This window comes from Acipenser ruthenus, chromosome 10, assembly GCF_902713425.1.
Source record: "Acipenser ruthenus chromosome 10, fAciRut3.2 maternal haplotype, whole genome shotgun sequence".
NCBI lineage: Eukaryota > Metazoa > Chordata > Actinopteri > Acipenseriformes > Acipenseridae > Acipenser > Acipenser ruthenus.
In genome coordinates, this window is record NC_081198.1 from 23,330,184 (window position 1) to 23,353,211 (window position 23,028).

The 23,028-nt window shown below is 50.0% G+C and overlaps 3 non-coding genes and 4 pseudogenes across 3 annotated transcripts; all 7 read right to left on the reverse strand.

Moving 5' to 3' along the window:
- Positions 1 to 3,476: 3,476 nt before the first annotated feature.
- Positions 3,477 to 3,592, reverse strand: LOC131738518 (U2 spliceosomal RNA; annotated as a pseudogene).
- A 598-nt stretch (positions 3,593 to 4,190) lies between these two features.
- On the reverse strand, positions 4,191 to 4,381 carry LOC131739184 (U2 spliceosomal RNA). The gene has a single exon (XR_009330351.1). It is a non-coding gene; the product is annotated as a U2 spliceosomal RNA (small nuclear RNA).
- A 603-nt stretch (positions 4,382 to 4,984) lies between these two features.
- Positions 4,985 to 5,154, reverse strand: LOC131738414 (U2 spliceosomal RNA; annotated as a pseudogene).
- A 7,058-nt stretch (positions 5,155 to 12,212) lies between these two features.
- Positions 12,213 to 12,403, reverse strand: LOC131739185 (U2 spliceosomal RNA). The gene has a single exon (XR_009330352.1). It is a non-coding gene; the product is annotated as a U2 spliceosomal RNA (small nuclear RNA).
- Positions 12,404 to 16,516: 4,113 nt separating this feature from the next.
- LOC131738703 (U2 spliceosomal RNA) lies at positions 16,517 to 16,671 on the reverse strand (annotated as a pseudogene).
- A 5,040-nt stretch (positions 16,672 to 21,711) lies between these two features.
- On the reverse strand, positions 21,712 to 21,808 carry LOC131738812 (U2 spliceosomal RNA; annotated as a pseudogene).
- Positions 21,809 to 22,419: 611 nt separating this feature from the next.
- LOC131738280 (U2 spliceosomal RNA) lies at positions 22,420 to 22,610 on the reverse strand. The gene has a single exon (XR_009329844.1). It is a non-coding gene; the product is annotated as a U2 spliceosomal RNA (small nuclear RNA).
- Positions 22,611 to 23,028: the final 418 nt, after the last annotated feature.

The window sequence follows — 23,028 nt, forward strand, 5'->3', positions numbered from 1 at the left end:
TTATTAATCACTGCCCCGGTCGCCGTGCAGTACTTCTCAAGGATATTACTAATCCGAGGTACCGACGATGTGTTGGTGCAAATGAGTGACACATCGTCCATATATGCTGTTGTTTTGACCTGGACCCCGTTGGATCCAGGCAGCTGGAAACCAGTTATATTGGTATCCCTACGAATTGCCTGCAGGAGGGGTTCAATGCACACGACATATAGCAGTGGGGATAGTGGGCAACCCTGTCTGACCCCTGACTGGATAGATATTTTACCAGTCAGGTGCCTGTTCACCAAGACTCGGGTACTAATGTTTGTATATATGGTTTTAACCCACTCCCTAAGTCCAGGAGCGAATTTCATCTGGTCCATCACTTTGTACATATATTCATGGCTTACCCTATCGAACGCCTTCTCCTGGTCAAGGTTGAACAGGCAGAGGGGATGGTTCCGTTCTCTAGAATAAGCCAGAATGTCCCTTGTTAACATTAAAATACCCGTGATGGACCTCCCTGGGACGCCACAAGCCTGGTCGGGGCCAATGACCAAAGGGAGGTGTACTTGTAGCCGGAGCATCAGAGCTTTGGCTAGTATCTTGTAATCCACGCAAAGGAGGCTGATTGGGCGCCAATTCCGTAGATCTTTAACTTCCCCTTTCTTATGAAGGAGAGTAATTACACTCTCCCGCATAGAAGGGCCCAACCGCTTCTCCCTGTAGACCGCTCTGTAGACCTCCGCTAAATGGACTTTTAGCGTGTCCCAAAAAAGATGGTAATACTCACCCGGGATGCCATCTGGACCTGGCGTCTTACCGGTGTTCATGGTCTTAACCGCCTGGGTGAGCTCCTCCAGCGTGAGTTCTGGGTCCTTCTCCTCCTCCTCGTCGTCCCGCACTGAGTCAGGCTCCAACTGGCTCAGGAACCACTCTATCAGGGTGTCATCTGTAGCTTTGATGTTATACAGGTCCCTATAGAAGTTCTCTACCACTTTTTTCACTCCCTCACTATCCTCTACTATCCTCCCCCTGCTGTCGAGCATGGAGGACATCAAGTGCCGCTTCTCCCTCGTTTTCTGGAAGAAGAAGCGAGTACACTTTTCGTCTTCCTCCATTTTTTGCACTTTTGCATTGTGCATGACCTTTCGTTGTTCCTCCCTACAAAGCACTGAAAGATCTAGCTTGGTCTGGGCTATCTCGTCGCTTACAGGGAACCCCCGAAGCTGAAGCAGGCTCAGACGCTGGAGGGCAGCATTCAGGTATTTATATTTGGCTCTCCTTTCTATTGCTTTCCTCTTGCCTGCTGCTATGAAATAACCCTTAGTTCTCATTTTGACCATCTCCCACCACTCTATAGGGGAGTTGAATAGGTCACGCAAAGTGGTCCACTCAACAAGCCTGCTCTTATAGGCTGCAGCTATGGAGGGGTCATCGAGTAAGGAGGTGTTTAATTTCCAGACCCCTGACCCCATCTGGGAGGTCTGAGGGACCTGCAATGTTACCTGCAGGAGCCTATGGTCAGAGAAGAAGACGGCCTGGGTGTCTACTGCCGTCTTCGTAAGGGAGCTGGTATGCAGGACGAGATCTATACGGGAGAAGGAGGTCCCAGATGAGCTCACCCAGGTAAAGGGAGGCACCAGGTCCTTACCTGCATCACACAGGGAGAAATCAGATATTACGGAGGACAAAACTCTACTAGAGCGGTCGTTGCGTGGCCTGCTCCGGTCTACGTCCCTCAGAGCACAATTGAAGTCACCTGACACGATGACGGGTACGTTCCCCAGCAGGAGTGGACGCAGCTGTGGAAAAAATTGAACTCTTTCGTTTTGGTTAGTGGGTGCGTAGACATTGACCAGTCTGAGGGGAGTGTTGTTGTATGTCACATCCACGCTCAGAATTCTACCAGGTTCTACCTCCCTGCTGCTGCGGGAGGTAATAAAAGGGTTTTTAAACAGGATACCTACTCCGTCGGCTCTGGCTATGTTGGAGCCCGACCAGAAGGAGTCCCCCAGGGTCCAACTCTCCTTCAGGTCCCTATAATCATGGCTCGACGAAATACCACACTCCTACAGAAAGATGAGATCTGCTTTCAAGTTAGCTAGATAGTTTAGTACATCAAATCTTTTTTGTGTCTCCCTGATGCTCCTGACATTAACAGACACACATATCAGGGCCATCAGGGTAGCTAACAAGAAAAGGAGTCGCTGCGTCCACCCCATAGCGACTATGATTGGGAGGTCGGGACACTCTTCCTACTCTTAGCTCTACGCTTGCTTCGAGGGGGCTTGGGCTTATTTGCAACTCCCATCACCCCTGAGAAGGTACTCACTGCTGCCTCGTCCAAGAAGGCACCGTCTTTATATGCACAGTACGTGGAGTTGTTTGGGCTATTCAACTCCCCACAAGGTAAGTCTGGTGGAACTTGCTCAGGGCCCCTCGGAACGTGTGGGTCAGCTTTGTCCTGGGGGGGGGTTATGACAGACAGCATTCTTTGGCTGTTACCGTCTGCTGAATTGGAGCTGTTAGCAGACTTCTGGCTTACCGCGTCCAGGGGTATTCCCATGTCCTCCAGTGCTGTATCTAGGAGGACCTCTAGGGGGCCCCTGGTTTTGCCCATACAAGGGAGGGGGTCAAGGATGCTTTGAAGGGAGGCCCTTTGCTTGAAGAGGGTCATTGCTACCGAGGTACTGCTGGTCAGGGAAGGTGTTGACCCCGACCTCTCCCTCGGTGCATTAGTGAACACCTCTTCTGCGAGGTGTGCTAGGGTTTGTGCCAACGACTGGGAAGGCTGGCTGGGGATGCCCTGGCTGGCTGCTACCTGCCCACTAGGCGGCAGTGTAGCCGTCCCACTCGCCTCCGTCTCTGCCTGCGAGGGCAAGACTGGGGACTTTGTGTGGACATTAGCTGGTTTTGGATCTATGGGGGCCACCTGCAACTTGCTGTCTTTGATCCTGATCTTCTTTCTTTTCCCCCCCTCGTCTCTACCCTTTCTTTTCCCCACCCTCTGCTGGTTCTTCACTCCCTACCCCTCCTTCTCACTCTCACTTTCACTGTCGCTTTTGCTTTCCTCCCCCACGGACTCAATCCTTATGGCGTCATAACGAGAGCCGAGGGGGAGTGCTGGCGCTGAGAGGGCCCTACTCAGGGGGGGGCCGCTGCTGGGTCCGGGCTCCCTCCCTGACTCGTGTTCTGCATCAGAGGAGCTACTGGAGGAGCTAGTGGAGTGGCTGTTGTACTCTCTCTCTGGGCTGGGGGAAGGGGTCCTCGTAAAACGGGACATGTCTCGGGGGCGGGGGGGTGAGGGGGTGCTGGTGATGATGGTGGTGCTGGAGTCTGGGTCTTGGATACTGTTGGTGGTGATGTGGACTGATCTTTGTTACTTGCTCCCTCTTCCTGCTCAGGCCTAGGCTTGTTCATGTTTGCCTTGCTGGCTCTGGCCATGTTGGCATAGGAAGAGGGGCAGTCCTTAAACAGGTGCCCCTTCTTTCCACACAAATTGCACTGCCTATCAATTTAATATATGGTCCCCTGATAGGGGACGTATCAGATATTAAACTGATAAGAACAGATACTACACTTGATCTTAGCCAAAAGGCCGAGAAGCGATGGCGACTTGGCCCTTGCCCGGGGCCCCCCAGCCCGGACGGCACAGGGGGATTCAAAGGTGGGTGCAAAATTTCAAGCACAAGCAGACCCCAAAAAAACGGGCTGCTGCTTCCAGAGGGGAAATGTGCAATTTAAGCAGGAGAAAACAAAACAAAGCAAAAACACACACATAACACCAAAAACAAAACATAAACTGGCGGAGTGCGTCTTACAAATAGTCATGCCAAGCTGCTATGCTGTGCAAGGTGCCTTGGGTAACTACAACTGTGCCTCGCTGGCTGGCTGGCTTGCTAAGAAGGTCCTGGCATAGGGACATGTTCCACCACACTTGTCTGGTTAGCTGCATGCTCCCAGGAAACAAACTGCTGCTGTCTACATCATCACCACATGTGAATAAAAGAAAGAAAGACAGCAAGAAAGAAAGAGAGAAAGAAAGAGAGAAAGAGAGAAAGAAAGAGAGAAAGAAAGAAAGAGAGAAAGAAAAAAAAAGAAATAAAACGGCGGGAAAACTTGCATCAACACTGGCACTCTCCCTCCAGCAGGGGTAGACAAAATGCTCACATGAGAGATCCAGATCTGACTTTGACCAACGTTAGAGAAAGGTGTGCACCGTTCCCGGAGGTACTGCAATACCGGGCCGATGCGTGGAGTGGACGGAGCAAGCCCCTGTTCCATCTCCCGATTCCAAAAATCAATTTAATATATGGTCCCCTGATAGGGGACGTATCAGATATTAAACTGATAAGAACAGATACTACACTTGATCTTAGCCAAAAGGCCGAGAAGCGATGGCGACTTGGCCCTTGCCCGGGGCCCCCCAGCCCGAACGGCACAGGGGGATTCAAAGGTAGGTGCAAAATTTCAAGCACAAGCAGACCCCAAAAAAACGGGCTGCTGCTTCCAGAGGGGAAATGTGCAATTTAAGCAGGAGAAAACAAAACAAAGCAAAAACACACACATAACACCAAAAACAAAACATAAACTGGCGGAGTGCGTCTTACAAATAGTCATGCCAAGCTGCTATGCTGTGCAAGGTGCCTTGGGTAACTACAACTGTGCCTCGCTGGCTGGCTGGCTTGCTAAGAAGGTCCTGGCATAGGGACATGTTCCACCACACTTGTCTGGTTAGCTGCATGCTCCCAGGAAACAAACTGCAGCTGTCTACATCATCACCACATGTGAATAAAAGAAAGAAAGACAGCAAGAAAGAAAGAGAGAAAGAAAGAGAGAAAGAGAGAAAGAAAGAGAGAAAGAAAGAAAGAGAGAGAGAAAGAAAAAAAAAAGAAGTAAAACGGCGGGAAAACTTGCATCAACACTGGCACTCTCCCTCCAGCAGGGGTAGACAAAATGCTCACAGGAGAGATCCAGATCTGACTTTGACCAACGTTAGAGAAAGGTGTGCACCGTTCCCGGAGGTACTGCAATACCGGGCCGATGCGTGGAGTGGACGGAGCAAGCCCCTGTTCCATCTCCCGATTCCAAAAATCAATTTAATATATGGTCCCCTGATAGGGGACTTATCAGATATTAAACTGATAAGAACAGATACTCTTTTATTGAGATTTTACATTTTTTACATTTACACCCATTCGTTTTTTTCATTCATTTTACATTTCTTTTAAAGATGACATTCATGCATACAGACATACATTTTGTTTTAAAAGCATTTAAAATACATTTAAAAACACCAAGACAATTGTGCTTTGTACATGGTTAAAACAGACACAGATTAAAATCAACATGAAAAAAACCTGTGCTGCTTTAAAAGTGACTGGAAAAAAAGAACCATCTATAAAAAACCAGTGTTTGTGAGGGCCGGGGAATGCTCTCTAAAAAAGTTCAAAAGTGAACATAAAACTAGATCTAAAACAGGGACAGGGGAAAAGGGACAGTGTATAGAACAGTGAGTTAAAATTCTAAAATTTTAAAACACTTAAAATGTAACTTTTAATAGTTTACATTAAAAATCTTAAAGATACATAAAACAAAACAAAACAAAATCAAATAAAACATTCAACGTAAATCAAATAAAAGTCAATAAAACTGAAACAAAAAGACTACATAAAACCAGGGCACCGTTGAAAAAACGGTCATGCCAGCTAAAAAGGGCGGAATGCTGGCATGACAAAATAAATAAAAGGCTTAGCGGTGCCCCGTAGTCCCGCTCCTAGGAGCTAGCGGTTCCAGTTTTTTCCTTTATTCCATCTTCACGTCCTGAAGTCCGGCGATCCTCCACTCCGCGCAGGCCTTGTCCTTCCCGAGGGTCCGGATGTCCAGAATTACAAAGTCCTTGATAAGAGTTTGTGCCCTTCTGGTCGTGGTGATAGTGTCTAGCTCCTGCTTGTGATAGACACAGACGTTACGGCCTTCCCACAGGATCTGCTTGACAACATTGATGACACGCCAAACACACTTAGCTGTGCTGGTAGTGATTCCTCCCGCAGGCCCATAGAGCACAGTCTCAGCGGTCATCTTGGCCGTGTCAGCAAACCTGTTTAGGAAGACAGAGACAGAGAGCCAGACACTGCCAGCCACATCACACTCCCAGAAGATATGGGCTGGTGTTTCTCTCTTGCGGCACTTTGCATAGGGGCATGTTTCTACTTGGGCTAGTCCCCTCCTGAACATGAACGCTCGAGTGGGGAGTGCACTGTGGACGGTGTTCCATGCTATATCCTTCTGGACATTACTGAGGCAGCTGTGAGACACATTCTCCCAGATTTTTTGGCTTTGGGTGAGGGAGAAAGTAGCTACTTTTTCAATTTCCTGGGAACCGGCAAGATATTTAGTTACAGCCTTGTATTCCCAGGAGGCCAATTTTGCTTTATCTAAGCCCAATTTATATATAGTGTCCCTTAAGGTTCTATAATACAATGGGGGGTCCCAGGAGTACGGCACGGTGTTATCAATAGTGCAGAGGCCCAAGGCCCTGAGACAGGTGGCAAAATAGAAACGATTCATGTAACATACCTTCCTGTCCAGGGCCTGGATGTTCTTGATAGTTTGCGTGAGCCCCTGCACTCGGGTGAGCTGCACAACGTCCGGGACCCCCTTACCTCCCTTCTTGTCGGCTTTACTCAGGGTGGCTCGCTTTACCCTCTCCATCTTGCTGCCCCAGATAAAGCGGTGGATAATGCGGTCCACCACTTTTTTGGTGGTCCTGTCTGGGGGAAAGATTTTTCCTACATAAGAGAGGATGGGGAACAGTATAGACTTGGTTATTAATACTCTACCCGTCATTGTTAAGGATCTTGTGCTCCATCCGCCAATCTTTTTACGGACCTGGTTAATGGCCGCCGTCCAGCTCTGGGCCTCCGAGCTATTGTTCTCGAAAATGAGGCCCAGAATCTTGATTTTGTCCTTTTTGACAGGGTACATGTCCGACAGTTCCCTATCTACCTGCCAATTTTTAGACACGTAGACTTCGCTCTTGGACTTATTAATCACTGCCCCGGTCGCCGTGCAGTACTTCTCAAGGATATTACTAATCCGAGGTACCGACGATGTGTTGGTGCAAATGAGTGACACATCGTCCATATATGCTGTTGTTTTGACCTGGACCCCGTTGGATCCAGGCAGCTGGAAACCAGTTATATTGGTATCCCTACGAATTGCCTGCAGGAGGGGTTCAATGCACACGACATATAGCAGTGGGGATAGTGGGCAACCCTGTCTGACCCCTGACTGGATAGATATTTTACCAGTCAGGTGCCTGTTCACCAAGACTCGGGTACTAATGTTTGTATATATGGTTTTAACCCACTCCCTAAGTCCAGGAGCGAATTTCATCTGGTCCATCACTTTGTACATATATTCATGGCTTACCCTATCGAACGCCTTCTCCTGGTCAAGGTTGAACAGGCAGAGGGGATGGTTCCGTTCTCTAGAATAAGCCAGAATGTCCCTTGTTAACATTAAAATATCCGTGATGGACCTCCCTGGGACGCCACAAGCCTGGTCGGGGCCAATGACCAAAGGGAGGTGTACTTGTAGCCGGAGCATCAGAGCTTTGGCTAGTATCTTGTAATCCACGCAAAGGAGGCTGATTGGGCGCCAATTCCGTAGATCTTTAACTTCCCCTTTCTTATGAAGGAGAGTAATTACACTCTCCCGCATAGAAGGGCCCAACCGCTTCTCCCTGTAGACCGCTCTGTAGACCTCCGCTAAATGGACTTTTAGCATGTCCCAAAAAAGATGGTAATACTCACCCGGGATGCCATCTGGACCTGGCGTCTTACCGGTGTTCATGGTCTTAACCGCCTGGGTGAGCTCCTCCAGCGTGAGTTCTGGGTCCTTCTCCTCCTCCTCGTCGTCCCGCACTGAGTCAGGCTCCAACTGGCTCAGGAACCAGTCTATCAGGGTGTCATCTGTAGCTTTGATGTTATATAGGTCCCTATAGAAGTTCTCTACCACTTTTTTCACTCCCTCACTATCCTCTACTATCCTCCCCCTGCTGTCGAGCATGGAGGACATCAAGTGCCGCTTCTCCCTCGTTTTCTGGAAGAAGAAGCGAGTACACTTTTCGTCTTCCTCCATTTTTTGCACTTTTGCATTGTGCATGACCTTTCGTTGTTCCTCCCTACAAAGCACTGAAAGATCTAGCTTGGTCTGGGCTATCTCGTCGCTTACAGGGAACCCCCGAAGCTGAAGCAGGCTCAGATGCTGGAGGGCAGCATTCAGGTGTTTATATTTGGCCCTCCTTTCTTTTGCTTTCCTCTTGCCTGCTGCTATGAAATAACCCTTAGTTCTGATTTTGACCATCTCCCACCACTCTATAGGGGAGTTGAATAGGTCACGCAAAGTGGTCCACTCAACAAGCCTGCTCTTATAGGCTGCAGCTATGGAGGGGTCATCGAGTAAGGAGGTGTTTAATTTCCAAACCCCTGACCCCATCTGGGAGGTCTGAGGGACCTGCAATGTTACCTGCAGGAGCCTATGGTCAGAGAAGAAGACGGCCTGGGTGTCTACTGCCGTCTTCGTAAGGGAGCTGGTATGCAGGACGAGATCTATACGGGAGAAGGAGGTCCCAGATGAGCTCACCCAGGTAAAGGGAGGCACCAGGTCCTTACCTGCATCACACAGGGAGAAATCAGATATTACGGAGGACAAAACTCTACTAGAGCGGTCGTTGCGTGGCCTGCTCCGGTCTACGTCCCTCAGAGCACAATTGAAGTCACCTGACACGATGACGGGTACGTTCCCCAGCAGGAGTGGACGCAGCTGTGGAAAAAATTGAACTCTTTCGTTTTGGTTAGTGGGTGCGTAGACATTGACCAGTCTGAGGGGAGTGTTGTTGTATGTCACATCCACGCTCAGAATTCTACCAGGTTCTACCTCCCTGCTGCTGCGGGAGGTAATAAATGGGTTTTTAAACAGGATACCTACTCCGTCGGCTCTGGCTATGTTGGAGCCCGACCAGAAGGAGTCCCCCAGGGTCCAACTCTCCTTCAGGTCCCTATAATCAGGGCTCGACGAAATACCACACTCCTGCAGAAAGATGAGATCTGCTTTCAAGTTAGCTAGATAGTTTAGTACATCAAATCTTTTTTGTGTCTCCCTGATGCTCCTGACATTAACAGACACACATATCAGGGCCATCAGGGTAGCTAACAAGAAAAGGAGTCGCTGCGTCCACCCCATAGCGACTATGATTGGGAGGTCGGGACACTCTTCCTACTCTTAGCTCTACGCTTGCTTCGAGGGGGCTTGGGCTTATTTGCAACTCCCATCACCCCTGAGAAGGTACTCACTGCTGCCTCGTCCAAGAAGGCACCGTCTTTATATGCACAGTACGTGGAGTTGTTGGGGCTATTCAACTCCCCACAAGGTAAGTCTGGTGGAACTTGCTCAGGGCCCCTCGGAACGTGTGGGTCAGCTTTGTCCTGGGGGGGGGGTTATGACAGACAGCATTCTTTGGCTGTTACCGTCTGGTGAATTGGAGCTGTTAGCAGACTTCTGGCTTACCGCGTCCAGGGGTATTCCCATGTCATCCAGTGTTGTATCTAGGAGGACCTCTAGGGGGCCCCTGGTTTTGCCCATACAAGGGAGGGGGTCAAGGATGCTTTGAAGGGAGGCCCTTCGCTTGAAGAGGGTCATTGCTACAGAGGTACTGCTGGTCAGGGAAGGTGTTGACCCCGACCTCTCCCTCGGTGCATTAGTGAACACCTCTTCTGCGAGGTGTGCTAGGGTTTGTGCCAACGACTGGGAAGGCTGGCTGGGGATGCCCTGGCTGGCTGCTACCTGCCCACTAGGCGGCAGTGTAGCCGTCCCACTCGCCTCCGTCTCTGCCTGCGAGGGCAAGACTGGGGACTTTGTGTGGACATTATCTGGTTTTGGATCTATGGGGGCCACCTGCAACTTGCTGTCTTTGATCTTGATCTTCTTTCTTTTCCCCCCCTCGTCTCTACCCTTTCTTTTCCCCACCCTCTGCTGGTTCTTCACTCCCTTCCCCTCCTTCTCACTCTCACTTTCACTGTCGCTTTTGCTTTCCTCCCCCACGGACTCAATCCTTATGGCGTCATAACGAGAGCCGAGGGGGAGTGCTGGCGCTGAGAGGGCCCTACTCAGGGGGGGGCCGCTGCTGGGTCCGGGCTCCCTCCCTGACTCGTGTTCTGCATCAGAGGAGCTACTGGAGGAGCTAGTGGAGTGGCTGTTGTACTCTCTCTCTGGGCTGGGGGAAGGGGTCCTCGTAAAACGGGACATGTCTCGGGGGCGGGGGGGTGAGGGGGTGCTGGTGATGATGGTGGTGCTGGAGTCTGGGTCTTGGATACTGTTGGTGGTGATGTGGACTGATCTTTGTTACTTGCTCCCTCTTCCTGCTCAGGCCTAGGCTTGTTCATGTTTGCCTTGCTGGCTCTGGCCATGTTGGCATAGGAAGAGGGGCAGTCCTTAAACAGGTGCCCCTTCTTTCCACACAAATTGCACTGCCTCTCTTCTCTGCAGTGGCTGGTCTCGTGGGGGGCGCCGCAGTTCCTGCACTTGACTACAGTACACGCGGCCGTCAGGTGTCCTAATTCCCCACATTTCCTGCAGAGTTTTGGCATCCCATTATAGAATATCAGCCCTCTGTTGGGCCCTAACACTATGGAGTTTGGAATGTGGCGGACGCCTCCAATGCCCGATGGATCAACATTAAGGCGTACCAGCCACTTTCTGGCTCCTGTCCAAACCCCATCTTCATCTGTAATTTTCCTCCCTTCTGATGACACCCTCCCATAGCGGTTAAGCCATGTTGTAATATCATAGTCGCTAACAGCCTCATTGAAAAATTGGACAGTAACAACTTTCATTTCTCTGTCTGTCAGTGCATCCACACAAAATTCTTTGTATGGAGCGAGATATTTATTCTCCCCCCAAAAGGACCACATTTCTTGTAACTTTTGGGGGTTCCTAAAACTGACCTCAAACACTTCCTTAAGCCCTGGCAATTTCACCAAACAATTCAAGTCAGAAGGGGAAAAACCCATACCCCTCTGAAGAATGGTCCGGCTGAACTCCAGTCTCGTCAGTCCTGGTTCCGTTTCATCTTGCTTGTTTCTTGTGAAGCGCACCGCATTGTGCCTCCTGGTTTCCTGGGTTGGCCGGAACGCCATCCTTCAGCTGGCTCCTCCGATTGGGGTGGGAGAAGCCTCTGGACGTCCGGGTTGTCTCTCTCTACGGAAAAGAGACAACGTAAGCAGCAAATCTGGGCAGTTGAAGGAACTATTACTTTAGTCCCTGAGGAGATGGTCGCCTCGCAAGAGGGACCCCCTCCCCAGGTGAACGGTGTCCTTCCCTGGCGGAGTAGGGGGCGCTGCTTGGCACCGAGACCACGTAGGAAGAATCGTGGCTGTGACGCCTCCTCGGGGTCCGGGGCCGCCCTCTGCTCCTCCCAGATGGCGCCCTCTGCTGGGCGCCTGCTGCTCTCTCGGTCTGGATCTCGATTACAATCAAGGGCTGGGGATGAGGTCGTCTAGGTCATCAAAGGGTCCTCAAAGGTCGTCTGGATGGTAGGTCCTCCTTCTCTCTAACTCCAGGAACGTCTGGAAAAGCCGGAACCGCCTGAAAAAGAAAAAAACGGGAACCGCCTGAAAAAGAAAAAACTGCTCTCAACAGTCAACAAAATCTTGAAAGACCCTCGGCCTGGATTGGGCAAGCCAAAACCAGACTGAGCATTAGTCTTCCAAAAAGTTGCCGAGCTGAAGAAGGCCAGTCAAAAATAAAAAAAATTCTGTTCCTCCTCACCCGAACAAACCTCTCACAGACCCTCGGAGGGAGCGGGCAATGCCACTACCCTCTAAGCCTTAGTCTTAGAAAGATTTATTCGAACTGAAGAGAAGCCAGAGTATATGGCTGGCTAAGAAGGACCTGGCATAGGGACATGTTCCACCACACTTGTCTGGTTAGCTGCATGCTCCCATGAAACAAACTGCTGCTGTCTACATCATCATCACATGTGAATAAAAGAAAGAAAGACAGCAAGAAAGAAAGAGAGAAAGAAAGAGAAATAAAGAAAGAGAGAAAGACAAAAAAGAAGTAAAACGGCGGGAAAACTTGCATCAACACTGGCACTCTCCCTCCAGCAGGGGTAGACAAAATGCTCACAGGAGAGATCCAGATGTGACTTTGACCAACGTTAGAGAAAGGTGTGCACCGTTCCCGGAGGTACTGCAATACCGGGCCGATGCGTGGAGTGGACGGAGCAAGCCCCTGTTCCATCTCCCGATTCCAAAAATCAATTTAATATATGGTCCCCTGATAGGGGACGTATCAGATATTAAACTGATAAGAACAGATACTACACTTGATCTTAGCCAAAAGGCCGAGAAGCGATGGCGACTTGGCCCTTGCCCGGGGCCCCCCAGCCCAGACGGCACAGGGGGATTCAAAGGTGGGTGCAAAATTCCAAGCACAAGCAGACCCCCAAAAAACGGGCTGCTGCTTCCAGAGGGGAAATGTGCAATTTAAGCAGGAGGAAACAAAACAGCAAAAACACACACATAACACCAAAAACAAAACATAAACTGGCGGAGTGCGTCTTACAAATAGTCATGCCAAGCTGCAATGCTGTACAAGGTGCCTTGGGTAACTACAACTGTGCCTCGCTGGCTGGCTGGCTTGCTAAGAAGGTCCTGGCATAGGGACATGTTCCACCACACTTGTCTGGTTAGCTGCATGCTCCCAGGAAACAACCTGCTGCTGTCTACATCATCACCACATGTGAATAAAAGAAAGAAAGACAGCAAGAAAGAAAGAGAGAAAGAAAGAGAGAAAGAGAGAAAGAAAGAGAGAAAGAAAGAAAGAGAGAAAGAAAAAAAAAGAAGTAAAACGGCGGGAAAACTTGCATCAACACTGGCACTCTCCCTCCAGCAGGGGTAGACAAAATGCTCACAGGAGAGATCCAGATCTGACTTTGACCAACGTTAGAGAAAGGTGTGCACCGTTCCACGTCGTTGCGTGGCCTGCTCCGGTCTACGTCCCTCAGAGCACAATTGAAGTCACCTGACACGATGACGGGTACGTTCCCCAGCAGGAGTGGACGCAGCTGTGGAAAAAATTGAACTCTTTCGTTTTGGTTAGTGGGTGCGTAGACATTGACCAGTCTGAGGGGAGTGTTGTTGTATGTCACATCCACGCTCAGAATTCTACCAGGTTCTACCTCCCTGCTGCTGCGGGAGGTAATAAATGGGTTTTTAAACAGGATACCTACTCCGTCGGCTCTGGCTATGTTGGAGCCCGACCAGAAGGAGTCCCCCAGGGTCCAACTCTCCTTCAGGTCCCTATAATCAGGGCTCGACGAAATACCACACTCCTGCAGAAAGATGAGATCTGCTTTCAAGTTAGCTAGATAGTTTAGTACATCAAATCTTTTTTGTGTCTCCCTGATGCTCCTGACATTAACAGACACACATATCAGGGCCATCAGGGTAGCTAACAAGAAAAGGAGTCGCTGCGTCCACCCCATAGCGACTATGATTGGGAGGTCGGGACACTCTTCCTACTCTTAGCTCTACGCTTGCTTCGAGGGGGCTTGGGCTTATTTGCAACTCCCATCACCCCTGAGAAGGTACTCACTGCTGCCTCGTCCAAGAAGGCACCGTCTTTATATGCACAGTACGTGGAGTTGTTGGGGCTATTCAACTCCCCACAAGGTAAGTCTGGTGGAACTTGCTCAGGGCCCCTCGGAACGTGTGGGTCAGCTTTGTCCTGGGGGGGGTTATGACAGACAGCATTCTTTGGCTGTTACCGTCTGTTGAATTGGAGCTGTTAGCAGACTTCTGGCTTACCGCGTCCAGGGGTATTCCCATGTCCTCCTGTGCTGTATCTAGGAGGACCTCTAGGGGGCCCCTGGTTTTGCCCATACAAGGGAGGGGGTCAAGGATGCTTTGAAGGGAGGCCCTTCGCTTGAAGAGGGTCATTGCTACAGAGGTACTGCTGGTCAGGGAAGGTGTTGACCCCGACCTCTCCCTCGGTGCATTAGTGAACACCTCTTCTGCGAGGTGTGCTAGGGTTTGTGCCAACGACTGGGAAGGCTGGCTGGGGATGCCCTGGCTGGCTGCTACCTGCCCACTAGGCGGCAGTGTAGCCGTCCCACTCGCCTCCGTCTCTGCCTGCGAGGGCAAGACTGGGGACTTTGTGTGGACATTAGCTGGTTTTGGATCTATGGGGGCCACCTGCAACTTGCTGTCTTTGATCCTGATCTTCTTTCTTTTCCCCCCCTCGTCTCTACCCTTTCTTTTCCCCACCCTCTGCTGGTTCTTCACTCCCTTCCCCTCCTTCTCACTCTCACTTTCACTGTCGCTTTTGCTTTCCTCCCCCACGGACTCAATCCTTATGGCGTCATAACGAGAGCCGAGGGGGAGTGCTGGCGCTGAGAGGGCCCTACTCAGGGGGGGGGGGCGCTGCTGGGTCCGGGCTCCCTCCCTGCCTCGTGTTCTGCATCAGAGGAGCTACTGGAGGAGCTAGTGGAGTGGCTGTTGTACTCTCTCTCTGGGCTGGGGGAAGGGGTCCTCGTAAAACGGGACATGTCTCGGGGGCGGGGGGGTGAGGGGGTGCTGGTGATGATGGTGGTGCTGGAGTCTGGGTCTTGGATACTGTTGGTGGTGATGTGGACTGATCTTTGTTACTTGCTCCCTCTTCCTGCTCAGGCCTGGCTTGTTCATGTTTGCCTTGCTGGCTCTGGCCATGTTGGCATAGGAAGAGGGGCAGTCCTTAAACAGGTGCCCCTTCTTTCCACACAAATTGCACTGCCTCTCTTCTCTGCAGTGGCTGGTCTCGTGGGGGGCGCCGCAGTTCCTGCACTTGACTACAGTACACGCGGCCGTCAGGTGTCCTAATTCCCCACATTTCCTGCAGAGTTTTGGCATCCCATTATAGAATATCAGCCCTCTGTTGGGCCCTAACACTATGGAGTTTGGAATGTGGCGGACGCCTCCAATGCCCGATGGATCAACATTAAGGCGTACCAGCCACTTTCTGGCTCCTGTCCAAACCCCATCTTCATCTGTAATTTTCCTCCCTTCTGATGACACCCTCCCATAGCGGTTAAGCCATGTTGTAATATCATAGTCGCTAACAGCCTCATTGAAAAATTGGACAGTAACAACTTTCATTTCTCTGTCTGTCAGTGCATCCACACAAAATTCTTTGTATGGAGCGAGATATTTATTCTCCCCCCAAAAGGACCACATTTCTTGTAACTTTTGGGGGTTCCTAAAACTGACCTCAAACACTTCCTTAAGCCCTGGCAATTTCACCAAACAATTCAAGTCAGAAGGGGAAAAACCCATACCCCTCTGAAGAATGGTCCGGCTGAACTCCAGTCTCGTCAGTCCTGGTTCCGTTTCATCTTGCTTGTTTCTTGTGAAGCGCACCGCATTGTGCCTCCTGGTTTCCTGGGTTGGCCGGAACGCCATCCTTCAGCTGGCTCCTCCGATTGGGGTGGGAGAAGCCTCTGGACGTCCGGGTTGTCTCTCTCTACGGAAAAGAGACAACGTAAGCAGCAAATCTGGGCAGTTGAAGGAACTATTACTTTAGTCTCTGAGGAGATGGTCGCCTCGCAAGAGGGACCCCCTCCCCAGGTGAACGGTGTCCTTCCCTGGCGGAGTAGGGGGCGCTGCTTGGCACCGAGACCACGTAGGAAGAATCGTGGCTGTGACGCCTCCTCGGGGTCCGGGGCCGCCCTCTGCTCCTCCCAGATGGCGCCCTCTGCTGGGCGCCTGCTGCTCTCTCGGTCTGGATCTCGATTACAATCAAGGGCTGGGGATGAGGTCGTCTAGGTCATCAAAGGGTCCTCAAAGGTCGTCTGGATGGTAGGTCCTCCTTCTCTCTAACTCCAGGAACGTCTGGAAAAGCCGGAACCGCCTGAAAAAGAAAAAAACGGGAACCGCCTGAAAAAGAAAAAACTACTCTCAACAGTCAACAAAATCTTGAAAGACCCTCGGCCTGGATTGGGCAAGCCAAAACCAGACTGAGCATTAGTCTTCCAAAAAGTTGCCGAGCTGAAGAAAGCCAGTCAAAAATAAAAAAAAATTCTGTTCCTCCTCACCCGAACAAACCTCTCACAGACCCTCGGAGGGAGCGGGCAATGCCACTACCCTCTAAGCCTTAGTCTTAGAAAGATTTATTCGAACTGAAGAGAAGCCAGAGTATATGGCTGGCTAAGAAGGACCTGGCATAGGGACATGTTCCACCACACTTGTCTGGTTAGCTGCATGCTCCCAGGAAACAAACTGCTGCTGTCTACATCATCATCACATGTGAATAAAAGAAAGAAAGACAGCAAGAAAGAAAGAGAGAAAGAAAGAGAAAGAAAGAAAGAGAGAAAGAAAAAAAAAGAAGTAAAACGGCGGGAAAACTTGCATCAACACTGGCACTCTCCCTCCAGCAGGGGTAGACAAAATGCTCACAGGAGAGATCCAGATCTGACTTTGACCAACGTTAGAGAAAGGTGTGCACCGTTCCCGGAGGTACTGCAATACCGGGCCGATGCGTGGAGTGGACGGAGCAAGCCCCTGTTCCATCTCCCGATTCCAAAAATCAATTTAATATATGGTCCCCTGATAGGGGACGTATCAGATATTAATACTCTTTTATTGAGATTTTACATTTTTTACATTTACACCCATTCGTTTTTTTCATTCATTTTACATTTCTTTTAAAGATGACATTCATGCATACAGACATACATTTTGTTTTAAAAGCATTTAAAATACATTTAAAAACACCAAGACAATTGTGCTTTGTACATGGTTAAAACAGACACAGATTAAAATCAACATGAAAAAAACCTGTGCTGCTTTAAAAGTGACTGGAAAAAAAGAACCATCTATAAAAAACCAGTGTTTGTGAGGGCCGGGGAGTGCTCTCTAAAAAAGTTCAAAAGTGAACATAAAACTAGATCTAAAACAGGGACAGGGGAAAAGGGACAGTGTATAGAACAGTGAGTTAAAATTCTAAAATTTTAAAACACTTAAAATGTAACTTTTAATAGTTTACATTAAAAATCTTAAAGATACATAAAACAAAACAAAACAAAATCAAATAAAACATTCAACGTAAATCAAATAAAAGTCAATAAAACTGAAACAAAAAGACTACATAAAACCAGGGCACCGTTGAAAAAACGGTCATGCCAGCTAAAAAGGGCGGAATGCTGGCATGACAAAATAAATAAAAGGCTTAGCGGTGCCCCGTAGTCCCGCTCCTAGGAGCTAGCGGTTCCAGTTTTTTCCTTTATTCCATCTTCACGTCCTGAAGTCCGGCGATCCTCCACTCCGCGCAGGCCTTGTCCTTCCCGAGGGTCCGGATGTCCAGAATTACAAAGTCCTTGATAAGAGTTTGTGCCCTTCTGGTCGTGGTGATAGTGTCTAGCTCCTGCTTGTGATAGACACAGACGTTACAGCCTTCCCACAGGATCTGCTTGACAACATTGATGACACGCCAAACGCACTTAGCTGTGCTGGTAGCGATTCCTCCCGCAGGCCCATAGAGCACAGTCTCAGCGGTCATCTTGGCCGTGTCAGCAAACCTGTTTAGGAAGACAGAGACAGAGAGCCAGACACTGCCAGCCACATCACACTCCCAGAAGATATGGGCTGGTGTTTCTCTCTTGCGGCACTTTGCATAGGGGCATGTTTCTACTTGGGCTAGTCCCCTCCTGAACATGAACGCTCGAGTGGGGAGTGCACTGTGGACGGTGTTCCATGCTATATCCTTCTGGACATTACTGAGGCAGCTGTGAGACACATTCTCCCAGATTTTTTGGCTTTGGGTGAGGGAGAAAGTAGCTACTTTTTCAATTTCCTGGGAACCGGCAAGATATTTAGTTACAGCCTTGTATTCCCAGGAGGCCAATTTTGCTTTATCTAAGCCCAATTTATATATAGTGTCCCTTAAGGTTCTATAATACAATGGGGGGTCCCAGGAGTACGGCACGGTGTTATCAATAGTGCAGAGGCCCAAGGCCCTGAGACAGGTGGCAAAATAGAAACGATTCATGTAACATACCTTCCTGTCCAGGGCCTGGATGTTCTTGATAGTTTGCGTGAGCCCCTGCACTCGGGTGAGCTGCACAACGTCCGGGACCCCCTTACCTCCCTTCTTGTCGGCTTTACTCAGAGTGGCTCGTTTTACCCTCTCCATCTTGCTGCCCCAGATAAAGCGGTGGATAATGCGGTCCACCACTTTTTTGGTGGTCCTGTCTGGGGGAAAGATTTTTCCTACATAAGAGAGGATGGGGAACAGTATAGACTTGGTTATTAATACTCTACCCGTCATTGTTAAGGATCTTGTGCTCCATCCGCCAATCTTTTTACGGACCTGGTTAATGGCCGCCGTCCAGCTCTGGGCCCCCGAGCTATTGTTCTCGAAAATGAGGCCCAGAATCTTGATTTTGTCCTTTTTGACAGGGTACATGTCCGACAGTTCCCTATCTACCTGCCAATTTTTAGACACGTAGACTTCGCTCTTGGACTTATTAATCACTGCCCCGGTCGCCGTGCAGTACTTCTCAAGGATATTACTAATCCGAGGTACCGACGATGTGTTGGTGCAAATGAGTGACACATCGTCCATATATGCTGTTGTTTTGACCTGGACCCCGTTGGATCCAGGCAGCTGGAAACCAGTTATATTGGTATCCCTACGAATTGCCTGCAGGAGGGGTTCAATGCACACGACATATAGCAGTGGGGATAGTGGGCAACCCTGTCTGACCCCTGACTGGATAGATATTTTACCAGTCAGGTGCCTGTTCACCAAGACTCGGGTACTAATGTTTGTATATATGGTTTTAACCCACTCCCTAAGTCCAGGAGCGAATTTCATCTGGTCCATCACTTTGTACATATATTCATGGCTTACCCTATCGAACGCCTTCTCCTGGTCAAGGTTGAACAGGCAGAGGGGATGGTTCCGTTCTCTAGAATAAGCCAGAATGTCCCTTGTTAACATTAAAATATCCGTGATGGACCTCCCTGGGACGCCACAAGCCTGGTCGGGGCCAATGACCAAAGGGAGGTGTACTTGTAGCCGGAGCATCAGAGCTTTGGCTAGTATCTTGTAATCCACGCAAAGGAGGCTGATTGGGCGCCAATTCCGTAGATCTTTAACTTCCCCTTTCTTATGAAGGAGAGTAATTACACTCTCCCGCATAGAAGGGCCCAACCGCTTCTCCCTGTAGACCGCTCTGTAGACCTCCGCTAAATGGACTTTTAGCATGTCCCAAAAAAGATGGTAATACTCACCCGGGATGCCATCTGGACCTGGCGTCTTACCGGTGTTCATGGTCTTAACCGCCTGGGTGAGCTCCTCCAGCGTGAGTTCTGGGTCCTTCTCCTCCTCCTCGTCGTCCCGCACTGAGTCAGGCTCCAACTGGCTCAGGAACCACTCTATCAGGGTGTCATCTGTAGCTTTGATGTTATATAGGTCCCTATAGAAGTTCTCTACCACTTTTTTCACTCCCTCACTATCCTCTACTATCCTCCCCCTGCTGTCGAGCATGGAGGACATCAAGTGCCGCTTCTCCCTCGTTTTCTGGAAGAAGAAGCGAGTACACTTTTCGTCTTCCTCCATTTTTTGCACTTTTGCATTGTGCATGACCTTTCGTTGTTCCTCCCTACAAAGCACTGAAAGATCTAGCTTGGTCTGGGCTATCTCGTCGCTTACAGGGAACCCCCGAAGCTGAAGCAGGCTCAGACGCTGGAGGGCAGCATTCAGGTGTTTATATTTGGCCCTCCTTTCTTTTGCTTTCCTCTTGCCTGCTGCTATGAAATAACCCTTAGTTCTGATTTTGACCATCTCCCACCACTCTATAGGGGAGTTGAATAGGTCACGCAAAGTGGTCCACTCAACAAGCCTGCTCTTATAGGCTGCAGCTATGGAGGGGTCATTGAGTAAGGAGGTGTTTAATTTCCAGACCCCTGACCCCATCTGGGAGGTCTGAGGGACCTGCAATGTTACCTGCAGGAGCCTATGGTCAGAGAAGAAGACGGCCTGGGTGTCTACTGCCGTCTTCGTAAGGGAGCTGGTATGCAGGACGAGATCTATACGGGAGAAGGAGGTCCCAGATGAGCTCACCCAGGTAAAGGGAGGCACCAGGTCCTTACCTGCATCACACAGGGAGAAATCAGATATTACGGAGGACAAAACTCTACTAGAGCGGTCGTTGCGTGGCCTGCTCCGGTCTACGTCCCTCAGAGCACAATTGAAGTCACCTGACACGATGACGGGTACGTTCCCCAGCAGGAGTGGACGCAGCTGTGGAAAAAATTGAACTCTTTCGTTTTGGTTAGTGGGTGCGTAGACATTGACCAGTCTGAGGGGAGTTTTGTTGTATGTCACATCCACGCTCAGAATTCTACCAGGTTCTACCTCCCTGCTGCTGCGGGAGGTAATAAATGGGTTTTTAAACAGGATACCTACTCCGTCGGCTCTGGCTATGTTGGAGCCCGACCAGAAGGAGTCCCCCAGGGTCCAACTCTCCTTCAGGTCCCTATAATCAGGGCTCGACGAAATACCACACTCCTGCAGAAAGATGAGATCTGCTTTCAAGTTAGCTAGATAGTTTAGTACATCAAATCTTTTTTGTGTCTCCCTGATGCTCCTGACATTAACAGACACACATATCAGGGCCATCAGGGTAGCTAACAAGAAAAGGAGTCGCTGCGTCCACCCCATAGCGACTATGATTGGGAGGTCGGGACACTCTTCCTACTCTTAGCTCTACGCTTGCTTCGAGGGGGCTTGGGCTTATTTGCAACTCCCATCACCCCTGAGAAGGTACTCACTGCTGCCTCGTCCAAGAAGGCACCGTCTTTATATGCACAGTACGTGGAGTTGTTGGGGCTATTCAACTCCCCACAAGGTAAGTCTGGTGGAACTTGCTCAGGGCCCCTCGGAACGTGTGGGTCAGCTTTGTCCTGGGGGGGGGTTATGACAGACAGCATTCTTTGGCTGTTACCGTCTGTTGAATTGGAGCTGTTAGCAGACTTCTGGCTTACCGCGTCCAGGGGTATTCCCATGTCCTCCAGTGCTGTATCTAGGAGGACCTCTAGGGGGCCCCTGGTTTTGCCCATACAAGGGAGGGGGTCAAGGATGCTTTGAAGGGAGGCCCTTCGCTTGAAGAGGGTCATTGCTACCGAGGTACTGCTGGTCAGGGAAGGTGTTGACCCCGACCTCTCCCTCGGTGCATTAGTGAACACCTCTTCTGCGAGGTGTGCTAGGGTTTGTGCCAACGACTGGGAAGGCTGGCTGGGGATGCCCTGGCTGGCTGCTACCTGCCCACTAGGCGGCAGTGTAGCCGTCCCACTCGCCTCCGTCTCTGCCTGCGAGGGCAAGACTGGGGACTTTGTGTGGACATTAGCTGGTTTTGGATTTATGGGGGCCACCTGCAACTTGCTGTCTTTGATCCTGATCTTCTTTCTTTTCCCCCCCTCGTCTCTACCCTTTCTTTTCCCCACCCTCTGCTGGTTCTTCACTCCCTTCCCCTCCTTCTCACTCTCACTTTCACTGTCGCTTTCGCTTTCCTCCCCCACGGACTCAATCCTTATGGCGTCATAACGAGAGCCGAGGGGGAGTGCTGGCGCTGAGAGGGCCCTACTCAGGAGGGGGCCGCTGCTGGGTCCGGGCTCCCTCCCTGCCTCGTGTTCTGCATCAGAGGAGCTACTGGAGGAGCTAGATATTAAACTGATAAGAACAGATACTACACTTGATCTTAGCCAAAAGGCCGAGAAGCGATGGCGACTTGGCCCTTGCCCGGGGCCCCCCAGCCTGGATGGCACAGGGGGATTCAAAGGTGGGTGCAAAATTTCAAGCACAAGCAGACCCCCAAAAAACGGGCTGCTGCTTCCAGAGGGGAAATGTGCAATTTAAGCAGGAGAAAACAAAACAAAGCAAAAACACACACATAACACCAAAAACAAAACATAAACTGGCGGAGTGCGTCTTACAAATAGTCATGCCAAGCTGCTATGCTGTGCAAGGTGCCTTGGGTAACTACAACTGTGCCTCGCTGGCTGGCTGGCTAAGAAGGACCTGGCATAGGGACATGTTCCACCACACTTGTCTGGTTAGCTGCATGCTCCCAGGAAACAACCTGCTGCTGTCTACATCATCACCACATGTGAATAAAAGAAAGAAAGACAGCAAGAAAGAAAGAGAGAAAGAAAGAGAGAAAGAGAGAAAGAAAGAGAGAAAGAAAGAAAGAGAGAAAGAAAGAAAGAGAGAAAGAAAAAAAAAAGAAGTAAAACGGCGGGAAAACTTGCATCAACACTGGCACTCTCCCTCCAGCAGGGGTAGACAAAATGCTCACAGGAGAGATCCAGATCTGACTTTGACCAACGTTAGAGAAAGGTGTGCACCGTTCCCGGAGGTACTGCAATACCGGGCCGATGCGTGGAGTGGACGGAGCAAGCCCCTGTTCCATCTCCCGATTCCAAAAATCAATTTAATATATGGTCCCCTGATAGGGGACGTATCAGATATTAAACTGATAAGAACAGATACTACACTTGATCTTAGCTAAAAGGCCGAGAAGCGATGGCGACTTGGCCCTTGCCCGGGGCCCCCCAGCCCGGACGGCACAGGGGGATTCAAAGGTGGGTGCAAAATTCCAAGCACAAGCAGACCCCCCAAAAACGGGCTGCTGCTTCCAGAGGGGAAATGTGCAATTTAAGCAGGAGGAAACAAAACAAAGCAAAAACACACACATAACACCAAAAACAAAACATAAACTGGCGGAGTGCGTCTTACAAATAGTCATGCCAAGCTGCTATGCTGTGCAAGGTGCCTTGGGTAACTACAACTGTGCCTCGCTGGCTGGCTGGCTTGCTAAGAAGGTCCTGGCATAGGGACATGTTCCACCACACTTGTCTGGTTAGCTGCATGCTCCCAGGAAACAACCTGCTGCTGTCTACATCATCACCACATGTGAATAAAAGAAAGAAAGACAGCAAGAAA